Raw genomic sequence first — 12993 nt, 5'->3', positions numbered from 1 at the left:
GCAGCCAATCAATGGCGTTGCTAGGAGACTGGGACTTCTCCGGCGGGGCGGGCGCTGGCGGCCGGCGGCACGCATACCTCCAATGCCGGCCAGATGTCACCGGCCCGCCGCCCCGCCGACACGGAGCACAACTTCTCCCGCGCCGCCTGCCCCGCGCCGCGCCTCCCAGGCCCCTCCTGACGGACACGCGTGTTGTGTGTGTGTGTGTGTGTGTGTGTGCGCGTGTGCGTGCGTGCCCCAAAGTCCTGCCCAAGCGGCGCTCGCAGCCCCCGGCGGGACCTCTCCGGGCCAGAGCGGCCCCGCGGCTCGGCCCCGCAGCGCAGCCGGAAGGGCTCGGCGGGATGCGGAGGCGCGGACGCTGTGGCCGCGCACCAACTCCTGGCCAAGTTGTGGTGCGGGGCGGCCGCGGGGCCGGAGCGAACAGAGAAGAGCCGGGCCGAGCCGGGCGGGACCGCACCGCCCCCCAGGCGGACCCGCCAGCTCCTTGCGCAGTCCCCGCAGACACCACCGCCGCCACTAACTCACCTGGCGGGGGGCAGCGGCTTCACCGCGGTCCCTTCATGGCTGTGGTGCAAACTTTCATCTGACGGAGCCGGGCATCGCTCAGCCCGAGCCCCGAGGGTGCCGCGGGGATCCCGGTGCAGGGGGCTCCGCCGCCAGCATGGGGCCCGGCCGCTTCCCGCCCCCCGCCCGCCCTGCGCTCCCAACGGGCAGCGGTCAGCCTCGGTGCGAGCCGAAGAGCGAGAAATTGTTTCCACTGCAAACAAAAAAGGCGACACATGACCAGGGAGGGAGGGGAGAGAGGGAAAACGTGGGCTGGGCCAGCCGAGACGGGAGAAGCCGCGGAAGGGAGGGCCGCCGGCGGTGGGGGAGGGCGGCGGCGCGGGCGGCGCTCCTCAGGGCAGGCGGCGGCGACCCCGGCCCGGCACCCCGGGGTGCACCCGCCGCCGCCAGGGCCCCGGACGCGACCCGTCCTCCCGCGGGGCGCCTGACGGCGTGGCGAGGGGCCGCGTCGGGGCGGTGGCGTTTGCCTGGGGCGGGCGTTCGAGGCCGGGAGTGGGGCGGGAGGCGCCCGGAGGGAAGTCCCCGGTGCGGAGAGAACTGGCAGCGCTCCCGGTCCCCATCGGCGGGGCGGCGGCGGCGCTCCCACTTGTACGAGTCTCTCCCCCCGCCCGTGGCGTGGCGGGAGGCACGGCCAGACCGACCCCCGCTAAACTGCAAAAAGCTAGACGGTCACCACTAAACGCACCACAAGTCCACAGAGCAACACACCGGAGTACCGCTCTACGCTCCAAGAGGAGCAGGGGCGACATCTCCCAACACCAGGCTCCGTCCTGCACATCTACCCCACAGGGAAGTGACTCCTGCCGAGGAGGGGAAAACCTGAGAGTCCACTTGCGAGGCACGACCCGAGCCTCCGGGACGGGTTCAAACACATCTGCCCCGCTCCTGTGCCCAGAGCGGCGTGCAGTGCGCGCCGGCGGGCAGCAGCCTCCAGGGATAATGCCGGGGTCTCTGCTGCTGGCTCGGTGCGTCGCGAAGCCACGGCCTCTGCTGAGCAGTAAAGAGCCGTACTGCAGAAATCTGCAGTAACTGCCGAGGCGAAACCCCAACAGTTCAGTTCTTTAAGGAAATTTGCTTCAAAATAAGGCCTGGTTTAATGAAGAATGGCTCATTTTCTCTTCTACTAGCTTACCTTGACATAACTAGTATCAACTTGAGTTAAAAAACCCTTACCAACAGTTAAATTAATTGGAGGGAACTAACTTGATTTAGAAATAAAAACAGAAGTTGCCCAGTCTAGACAGCACTAGTTAAATGTACAGTCTGCTGTATGCAACATGCTTGAGCTCAAGCAGCTTCAGTGATTCACAGCATAAAATTAAGGTATGGCTGTCCACCCCCAAAACAAGGAGAAGAAATGGTTTTGTAGCTAATCCACAAAAACTGAGGATTTTCTGTTCTGGGTAAACAAGGCTTGCAGATTTAGTATACTTTGAAAATAATTTTCCTCTCAGTATAGAAAAAGGTCTGCAAGAATGTGTAACAACAAAATACAAATTAGAAATACAGGTACAGCTGTAGATCCTTTCCAGTGCATCCCTGGACACAGAAATCATCCCTAAACCAAGAAGAAAAGCATTTTAGCCATTTTAATTAGACAACTTAAGACAGCTGTCTCAAGACCTTGAAGGAATTCTGTGCTGGCCCACATAGTCAATATTGTCCTGCTAAGCAGGGTCACCACTGTGTCCTCCTGCACGTCTGTGTCTGTGCTTAGTCACTTCCCAAAGCACAGGTTACCTCTTTTTATCTCTCTGACACAAAACACGCATTTTCAGCCAAGACTGGCAACTACTTTGTTCTCAAAGCGTACGGCTGAAAAGCATTGTTGACTCAAACTTGAAATTCCTGTCATAACTCGCCAAGACCTCCTTTTGCCGATAGCTTTCCCTCCCCTACCCTATGAACTGCTATTTCACATTCTTGCATGTTTTCAGGAAGACATGCCAGCAGCTGGATTGAAGAATGGGAAGAATACCTACCAGGCAAGCAGAGTATCATCCTTACCCACTAGTAACCCTGCCCTGCGACTCCACCAGCTCGAACACTCCAGCAGTCAGCAGACCATTAGTTTACACAGTTCTTATCTCATGGCCCTTTGGTTTCAAACCCAAACAGAATTACCAAGTCGTAACTCCACCCACCTGAATTTACTCCAAATGCCTCAGACATTTTTCTGAGTGGATCAACACGTCTCTTTATCGGCAAGCAAGGAGATTTATTGCATTTATCATCACTTGTGAAAGTCAAGTGTCTTGAACAGACTACCAAGAATTCAGCTAATGAGAAGTATTTCTAAAGTGAGAAGGGGAAGCCTGGTGAGATGCAGGGCAGTATGCAAAGAGTATTATACCCTGAATACATTTTGTATGCATCCTATTCAGGTACACTGCTCAGTTCTGTTGGAAATCAGTGGCAAAATTCCCCATCAATCTGGGTGAAATGAGATCAGTTCCATGTTTTATACCTTTTCTGTGGTGGGTAGGAATTTCCCCAGAGCGCACATAAGGATTACAGTGAAGGACCACCGCGAGACATTTGCCTTGTAGAGAGCAAAGCCAGCATGACCAAATGCAGGGGCCAGCAGTGGGTGACGCAGAAGCCCAGGAGAGCAGGGGGACAGACTGCACGCCAGGTTGGAGGGCTTCCTACTGTGGTGCCCCCTGCGAGGTGGTGGTGGTGACTGGGCAGCCTCTCCCTGGCTCCCTCTCACCCCTGAGCTCAGCAGCAACTGTGACTGTTGGCTTCCAGAGACATAAAACACCAGCAGTGAGGTAAATGCTGGTACCTTGTCCCCCAGCTTCTTCTGACTCTTTGCTGGTATACTTACTACAACTAATTCAAGAAAGGAAAATAGTCTCACATGGCACTACTGAAAGATCACTGACTGCTGGCTACAACAGCAGCACCAGAACATCCAATGTATGGCCATCAAGTAACTCACTGTAATCTTAGGCAAGTGGCTGGTTTTGGCCAAGATAGAGTTACTTTTCTTCACTGTAGCTAGTATGGGGCTATGTTTTGGATTTGTGCTCAAAACAGTAATGATAACACAGGGATGTTTTTGTTACTGCTGAGCAGTGCTGACACAGAGTCAAGGCCTTTTCTGCCTCTCACACCACCCTGCCAGCGGGCAGGCTGGGGTGCACGAGAACTTGAAGGGGACATAGCTGGGTCAGCTGACCCCAACTATCCAAAGGGATACTTCACAGGATGTCATGCTCAGCATATAAAGCTGGAGGAAGAAAGAGGGGGTTAGCATTTGGAGTTACACCGTTTTGTCTCTTACCTCAACCCACGAGTTAGTTTTACCACTTTTACTTTTCCGGTTCTCTTCTCCATCTGCACACAGGGGCAGTGAGTAAGCAGCTGTGCATAGCTTAGTTGCCAGCTGGGGTTAAACCACAACAGCAAGCCACCAAATTCCTTAAGGTGTTGATTTTCCCATTTCTAAGACAGGAGTAACTCATTTATCAAAAGATTTGCAACACTGACAGATGAAAACTGTTTGTACATCAACACCAAAGTATTTGCTGTACTGAAGGCCGATTAGGAGTACCAACAGTGCAGAGCTGCACTTTAGCCTTGTGGGCTAATATGCAACAGTCTAATCTTTCCACTCAGATTTCAGAATACCAACTGCAGATGTTGCAGTATCTTACTTAATGAGGATTTCCAGCCATCTCCCTATACTCCTTTATCTCTTATCCTCCTCTAGATTGGAATCCCTGATAACATCCCACAAGCCATCAAGCCAGCAAAGGTCACGGGATCCTTATCAACCCTCCAAAGCTCATCTTCCCCCCTCCATCTCCATCTCTGCTGAGAACATCTTCCTTTGCTAGTATTATGACCATGCCACATGATCTTGCTAAATATTTCTACTTTCTGTACTCTGACCTCACCAGTCTCACCTTTCAATAGACCTGCATTTCTTATCCTCCCCTTTAAGCCCCCATTCTTAACCTGATCTCCAATTATAATGTCCTCATTGACTGTCATCCTCATCAATGTTTATTCTCTTTACATCAGAGTCAGATTTCTTCCCTGAAGTCTGCTGCAGGTTTGCCAACTAAACGTGCTCATTATGATTTACAATTTGACATACAGCTGTACACAAAAACCTCCCAGTTCTGAGAGGCTCCTGACGTGTGGGGTACCTTTCAAAGACTGAAGTGGACAGCACTGCTGCCCCCAGTAATCAGTGCTCAGACACTCATAGTGGGACACATCTTAGGCCCTTAACACCGCATACTGGCCATCTCATTTTGTTCCCATTCTTCCCCCATGCAGAATGATTGGTGTCCCCTATCAGTCTTGCCATTTCTAAACTTTTGTTTTCTCTGAGGCAACAGATTTAATCTTGTACAGAGCAGAAGCACACCAAATACTTTCGGGCGCTATTAAAAACTACATCATGAATACAATATGTGTTCACTCGTTTCCTCTTTCACAACTCCTGTTCACAGTGTTTCCCTCCAATCCCTCACACAGAGCCTGCAGTGCCAACACTTCTTTAACAGTGACAGACTAGCCTGGTTTTGTTGCTTGCACTATGCCCACTTTTGGGGCACAGAAACAGCTGTATCTGAATTTCCCTCCAAAGAGCCAGAGTTGATGCCTCATTCAGAAGTCAACAGACCTAACCCGCTGACAGACAGTGCCTCGCTCCGGGGAAAAGAGCAGCTCCTGGCCCGCAGTTGTACCCTGCCTTTCTGCCCCGTGTCTTTTACAAGCACACACTTGCCTTTCCTCTCCCACCCCAAACACTAGCTAAAGATATAAGCTGCACACGCAACGAAGTCCCAGCTTACTCCAGCTTACTGACAGGAGATCTATCTTCTGCTTATTCACTTGAGACCATGGAACCAGATTTACAGAGCATTTTCCCAACCTTTCATTTAATTATTCTTCAGGTTCTCATTTGCCCCAGCTGGCAAAACCCAACAGAAACAGAACTGAATTGGTGAGAAAAGGAGCTTCTATATGAAGCCGTGTCTCTATAGCAGTTCTGTTTCACACCCTAAAATATAATAAATTTCTTACAATAGAATCCACACTTATGAAATAGTTCCTATGTAAAATAATGTATGCACATGTATGATGTTATTGTAGTAATGCAGCTTCTAAATAAATGAGCATACTTAGCACTAGAATTACATACAGTTGACAAGCAATCAACAAGTGTGCTTCTGTACATGAGTGCAGTGGGAGAGGAGTATCATGCATGCTGGTTTGTCCTACATACATTTGTTAAATTGGGTCCATGTAAGAGATACCTTCCCAGTGTAATTACAGCCACATAAGAGCACAACAAGTACAAACCTTACACTGGATGCTTCTGCCAGTGCCACTTATTTTAGTAGCCCAGCCAGCGGGAAGCAAAATGTTGCTGCCATAAACATATTTTTATTGGAGTCTTCTGCTATAATGGCTATATTGGGCTGGAATCACACCTAACCTAACACAGCTGGTGCAGTAATTGCAACACGAGCCAGTATTTCTGGTACTGCTGCAGTGTTTGAAGAGGCTGAGAAAAGAAAACTCCTTTTGGGGGTTGGTGCCTGGACTCTGCTATCTGTTGTACAGGTGTAAAGCAGCAAAATGTGGCCTGGAGTTATCTCAACATAAGTGTTCGCCATTTGGCAGCTGAAGTCCAACTTACAAGTAATCAGCAGAACCAGAAATCAACTGTATTTTTGTTCTTGAACGCAAAGTGGAAGAAAAGCAGCAGCCAACACTGCATAGAAGATCACAAGTTCTGTGGAAAACTGTAATGGCGAACCAAGTTCTTTTGGTAAAGTTCCCAAACTGTATTGCCAGACTGAATTTCTAAAACTAAGACAAAATTCTTTTTGAACAATATATCCTGAGTCATGCGTGAGCTTTCCTGCATACAAGCTGTTCATTTCATCAAGGCCTTCAGAAGTTTGCCTTCTATTTGTGTATCTATGCTTGCAAAATTAAGTTGCACCAGGACCCCACAGGTAGTGAAGTTTGTGTTCACATCTCATCAGCCGGGGATGTTTGAAACTGATACTAAACACAGTTTGCTATCAGTACGTGCTGTAAGCTAGTAGGCAGTTTTTGCCCCTGACCACTTGCCTGCACCAGATAAATTTCCCAGCCACAGCTGTACCGAGTCCCAGCTTGATCTCAAGCTCTTTGTAGCACAGGATATTCCAGGGTACTTTCCTTTATTCACCACACAGCACTACTCTTCCTGTAAGTTTCTTGAACACTGTTCCCAGAGGAAATCCTGTGAGATGCAGGTCCAGATTCCCAAACTGCAGCAATGCAGAAACAGCTACAAGAGGGTGTACGAGGTGATGCAATAATGGACAAGTACATCTGACCTACAGTTGTGTCTGCAAAGGGATGCTGAGAGGATGAAGGTTCTGGGAAACAAGCAAAGTGTTCTAAAATGATTCAGCAGACTTCTACCCTTGGTGTGTTTTCAGTACTATATACTGGCCTACCAAATGTATCCAGGAGCAAGGAATGGAAAGCAATGAAAGATTGCAGTGGAAGGACTAAGAAGTCAGTAGAATCTGCACAAAGCTGCTAGCTGTTCTGTGCTCCCCTCCACAACCACAGACAAACTGCACTCTGTGGCTGAACCAGAGAGCAGCCACCAGGCAGAGCAAGTAAGCAAGATCTGGGAAGCAATGAGAAAAGCTGGCACAGAAAAAAACACAGCTAGATTACCCACACCCCAGCAGCAATTTCTTTTGCCAGCTATGGCCAGAGAACCACCCCCCAATGCCACATTCACTGTGAGGTGGGTTTCCCTGCAAACAGCTTCTGGCCCCTCTGTGGTGACAGAAGTTCATTACAATTATGGGCTGACTTCTCCACTGGGGCATGATTTATGCTGGGTCTTCTGGCACTGCTCCAGTCCTTTTGGCAACAGGTAACTTCAGCTAACTGCTGCAGCCATCTGGGAGGAACGGTGCTGGCAACACCTCACAGGTCTTTCACAAGCAGATTTCTCATTCTGTAGGGCTCTCACAAGGATGCCTCAAGGACGGAGAGGGCCTCAGCAGCCAAAGCAATACAAAATAGTCTTGGCATTTTTTGTTTGCTTGTTTGTTTAAATCTGCAGTCCTGTAAACACTGATAGTTATGTCTCCTTCTAAGGTTCAGCTAGTTCCGGCACTGCTTAGCACTTCCACAGGCATCTCAAGGACAAAAAGATGCTACGGCTATAACAAAATTCTGAAGGACGTTTGAAAAGACAAGTCACTTCTATTGCTTGTACACAGTAGAGGGTTTTACTTATTCCTCATCACCTGTCACATCATCTTCAGTACTTTATCCGTAACTGATAGAAGAAGTACAACACAAAAACAACACATTACCAAACATCACATATAAACCAAAAAAACCCCAACCTATTCAGTGGAGAAACCCCTGCAGGTTACTGGGCCAGCACTGGGTGGCAGTCAGGGTTTCAGTAGAAGACAAAGGTCAGTCAAGGCTGGAAGGAGATGGGCTGTCTTGCCACAAGCCAGCCAGCTGACAGTCGCCCTCCTGACCAGCCGCTGAGCACAAGGCCCATGTAATGACAACCACAGAACTCATTTAAGCTCTGAAAAGGTGACTAATGAGCTCATTCATGCTGCCTATAAATTATTCACTACAACACTGACCCCACTCAAGACAAACAGCAAAGTAAACTAGATACAGGGATCTGGAGCCTCCTGTGTTGGCTTCTGCCTGTAAAACATCTTGCAATCAAACGGACACTTCGCTTGCTTCTGCCCCCTTGTTAAATTTACTCGGATGTTTAGGCTTTCTTTTTTACTACCTCCAGCAGAGTTAAAGCAGCTGCAGCTGCTATGTATTTACTTCTCAGTTGCCAAGTCTTTTTCATTAGTAGTTGCAGGTAATCACGAAGCGCTATAAATAGCTCTGAATTACATTCTTCAGAAATTAAAATCTGACCTCAAAATGCAGGCCAGGTCTAAAGAAGAAGACAAGGGCACGTGCATGTTTAATGAGAAGCAGTCCATACCCACAGCTTGTGCTTACTGATACTTCTGTGAACATCTGTGATTTGTGCCAAATGAAACCAGAGGACTTTGAAAACACACTTGCATTTTTTTAGGTGCTGGACCAAACAAGCTTCTGATATGTTTAGAAACAGCCTATTTCTAGGAATGCTTTTGTTACCCTCTTTAGCATGAAATAAGACAGGCTGTATTTCAGTGTTAGCTGCAGAAGCAGTGGTGGTTGCAGCTGGGGTGGCTACAGCAAGCACTGGCTCTCTTCAAACAGTACTTTTCTTTGGAAGATTAATGGCTCACAGTATTTAGTGACTCACTGCATGTTGAACTAGCAACTACAGAATGGCACTAAAGGCACTGTCCTATATGACATGCATCTGATCTCTCGTGGAAAAATGTTATTACTTGCACCTCTGGTTACACAACCCAACTCCAAAGGTCAGAAACAACTAGATAAAAGGGAAAGCCAGGAATTACATAGCTAAAGTCCAGTCCCTGTGTAAGGTATAAACCAAGGTGAAGTGTGGGAGACATACGGCAACAGCACAGCAATATCTACACAAGGAAAACAAAAGGCTAGCAAGGGAAGTTTAAAAATGAAATAATTTTCACTACACCCTGTCCTTCTTCCAAGCTGGAAATGCTGTAACTAAGGAGAGCACAAACTTCTGCACTACTTGAAGAACTGTACAATCTACTGACAACCCTGTGATTGCCCTTCATTTTTTACTTCCAGATTCTGCATTTACCAGAGATACACAGGAACCCTGTTGCTGTGATAGTACTGCTCTTTAAAATGGTGATTAAAAAAACCCAAACAATCCCCTTGACAACACAAGACAGCAACAGAGCAGCCTACACAACGTAGCAGGCAAGTCTTAACTTATCACAGGCTCTCATGGTTTAACCCCAGCCAGCAACTCAGCACCAAGCAGCCACCCGCGCACCTCCATCCCTCCCCTGGGGAACCGGTATAAAGGTAAAACCCATGGGTTGAGATAACAACAATTTAATAATTGAAATAAAAGTAAAATATAATAACAACATAATAATAGTAGTAGTAATGAAAAAGGAGGTAACAAAAAGAGACAGAGCAATAAAACCCAAGAAAGACAAGTGATGCACAGTACAATTACTCACCACTTGCTGACCGATGCCCAGCACGTCCCTAACCAGTATCAGCTCCTTCCAGGCAACTCCCCCCAGTTTCTATACTGATCATGACGTGCTGTGGTATGAAATACCCCTTTGGCTAGTTCAGGTCAGCTGTCCTGCCTCTGCTCCCTCCCAGATTCTTCTGCACCACCTCACTGGCAAAGCATGGGAAACTAAAAAGTTCTTGACTTAGGGTAAGCACTACTTAGCAACAACTAAAACATTGGTGTGTTATCAACGTTATTCTCAGACCAAAGCCAAAACACAGCACTGCACCAGCTACTAGGAAGTAAATCAACTCTATCTCATTCAAAACCAGGACAAAAGCTCTCCACCTCATGAGATTCCTGAGCCCCTTATACCTAAAGGGTGTTGGCAAAGGGCTGCTTTGAAACCCTATCACATGCTGGACCCCACTAACCTGCCTGGCAAGGGGAGTTCACCTCCCAGTTCAGTGATGGGAAACAGAGGTGCTTCCAGCAGCAGGCTCTCCACACCCTGCTCCTCATTTCCCTAATGAGGCCCAGCAGTGATGTCAGCCTTGCCCCAAGGCATGATTTGATCCAAATACAAACAACCTACAGTTGGCTACAAAATCAGAGGAATGCCAAATCTGGGGGAGGATGAGCAAACAAACTGACGGTACAGCTCTGAACTGTGTGCAACAAAGCCAGCACTTGGCTACAACTGCCAATGCATCCCCTGACTGCTCAATGCCACTACTCTTGCACTGGTGCCCTGGATGGCTTTGACCTAAGAGATCACCTGGGGGGATCCTGATACACTGGTCTCAGCAAACTCACGTGGAGTCCCATGCCGTAGGTAGGGCACAAAGCCAGCTCCAGCTAAATGGGTAATCCGCAACAACGCTCCTGGGCCACTGATGTCCCTGAGGTGAAGGAAGCTGGATCAGCTGAATCGGTACACACTGGGTGCCAGGGCAAACTCAGCCATGTGCAGCTGTTCTCTTTACTGGAAAACTGCTCCTGAAGCTCCTCGGTTCTCTCGGCTCTCCAAACCACATAGTGTCATGGCTCTCAAGACTGCAGCATGTGCCCATCTGTCAGGAAGGTTGGGCTCCTCTATGCTTTGACCATACTGTTACAACAAAGTGTAGATATTTCTTAGCAGAAATCAGCAAATCCATATGTTCACACAGCAAAAAACTTACACATTCAACTCAAAGTGAAAGTCGTCGCCCCTTTGAATTGCACGATGCACGGCTCCATATATATGAAATTGACTCACTGCCCATCCACTACCAATTGCAGGTCCCAGTCCAAAGCAAGCTAACATTTATATGCTCCAGTGATTACAGGGCAGTCAGTGGGAGAGCGCAGCTTTGCAGAGTGAGAAAGACCATACACACTGGCCAGATGAGGCCAGGGAATAGATGAGGCCAGAGAATACATGTATCACCCTTACTTTCACTTACTTCCGTCTGTTGTCACAACTTTTGTAATAGAGGAGAGGGCAAAACAAATGGGCTGGAACAAGCACTGCCATCAGTAACTTACTACTTGGTCTTCTGACGCAGCACTGGTCTTGCACACTCCTCATACACAGCTTGACTCGAGTCTCATACACAGCCATCAGATTTAGGAAGCCAGAGACACGCTGCACTCGTGCATGAAGCACAAGACTGCAACTGGACCTAAAGACACTGTTTGTCTGGAGTTTCCCCACTAATCCAGTGCGAGGAGTGGTCCCTGGCACACGAGCTGCTCTGGAAAAGTAATCCTGGCACGTGCTCCCTAGCTTTGGGTCAAGATCTTGTGGTGTAGGGTACTGAACAAGCAAATGAAGAGCAACTGTCTGCTTCAAAATGGTTAACAGACAAGTTCAGGAGACAACAGGGAAACAAGAGGACAGTAGGTAAATTTGGCCGCTTAGGTGCACACCACTGGATTTGGAGAAGGATGGTGCACTTGTGCTGGATTTTGTTGATGGGTGTCCTAACACACCTGTACATGCTGACTTGGCATCTACAAACCCCTCTGGACTTCCAGAGCAGCCCCTGTCAAGCAGCTGATCTCCTTGAGTGAGCAAGCACATGTGTGCAGGGAGGTGTGTGTGGCATGCACGCCATGACAAGTATGTGGTCAAGTCTCTTCAAGATGGGGATTTTAGTTGTCAGGTAGCCAAAAAGGGTCCTTAATGAGGTTAATGGGTTCCACTTGAGCAGAGTTTCTGCTTTCATAGGTCAGGCAGATGAAATAAGGCAAATGAGTGGGAAGTGTGATACTGGTGCCTGCAGAGTCCTTAGGGAGGTAGGCTGAAGCTGCTCTCAGCTACCCCAGTGCACTGTGGCTCTTGTGAGCTATTTGACTGCACGCTTGCATTTACTTGGCCAGTGCTAAATAAATCAGCATCCAATTCTCTACCTTATTTCACCCTTTATGCCCCTGTCATGTAAGTCCCTTGAACCATTACTGTAGGAGTTAAGAAGCCGGTCAGACCAAAGCTCCTCCTGGCCTCATACTGGTTCCAGCCACATCCTAAGGAGGAGCAGGGCAAATGCAGTGACACTCTGCATCCTACTCCTGTATATTCCAGAGACCTGCTACTTAACAGCTTCAGCTAAACATGCAGTCAGATGCTGTAGTATGCTGTAAATCCAGAGATACTTTTTATTCTATCAACTTTGACAAGGCTCATGTAAGCTTCAGCATCAACAGCAGCCTCGATTAAGAAGTTCCGTGTTTTAACTATGGACTGTGTGAAAAAGGTTCTTCCCTTCCTTTAAAACTGCCACCTGATAGCTTTACTTGAAACCCCTTTTTCTTGTATTATAATCATTATTGTAAATCTAGGACATATGACTCATGTCTACGCAGACTCCTCTTGATTTTCTACTGCTCAGACAATGCTACTAATATTCTGTATTTTATTCTTCGAAGGAACTCCACGCATACATAAACAATAAAACATAACTAACATACCTATCAGTGACCATCTAATTGCACACTCATAATTATCAATATTGTGTCTACCCAGACAGGAGAAAACTGTGTTCTAACAACATACTTTCCCTTGTAGTCTCACTCCGTAGTTTTCCCTTTATAGGCTCACTTCAAGTACCTGGAGTTTTTCCAAGCACTTAATATGTCCCTACAAAATGTGGAAGCAGATCATTCCAGCTGATGATATCTTTATCCATGGAGAGAACAGCAGCTGGAAGATGCCATCTCACACAGACACAGGCTGTAAGAGGTCAGGCCCTATGTAGGTTCAATCCTTTAAAAAAGCTGCAGCATCAGAGTTA

The 12993-nt window shown here is 48.1% G+C and overlaps 1 protein-coding gene across 8 annotated transcripts in view; it reads right to left on the bottom strand.

The window, feature by feature from the left end:
- FOXN3 (forkhead box N3) overlaps positions 1-12993 on the bottom strand; it is a 218941-nt gene that overhangs the window by 141499 nt on the left and 64449 nt on the right. For 2 of the 8 annotated variants that reach the window (XM_061359968.1, XM_061359973.1), the window contains exon 1: positions 526-761. The exons of 2 other annotated variants lie outside the window; for them this stretch is intronic. The gene's annotated coding sequence lies outside the window, so the exon portion shown is untranslated. Of the gene's footprint in view, positions 1-525; positions 762-12993 lie in introns of those variants that run through there. 4 more of the 8 variants (XM_061359974.1, XM_061359976.1, XM_061359975.1 and 1 more) reach the window with 3 other exon arrangements.

Source organism: Neopsephotus bourkii, unplaced genomic scaffold, assembly GCF_033783945.1.
Source record: "Neopsephotus bourkii isolate Nb327-2 ecotype Australia unplaced genomic scaffold, CSIRO-AGI_Nbou_v1 NB_998, whole genome shotgun sequence".
Taxonomy (NCBI): Eukaryota; Metazoa; Chordata; class Aves; order Psittaciformes; family Psittacidae; genus Neopsephotus; species Neopsephotus bourkii.
Note: the sequence above shows the minus strand (reverse complement) of the source record. Positions and strands in the feature narration are given on the sequence as shown.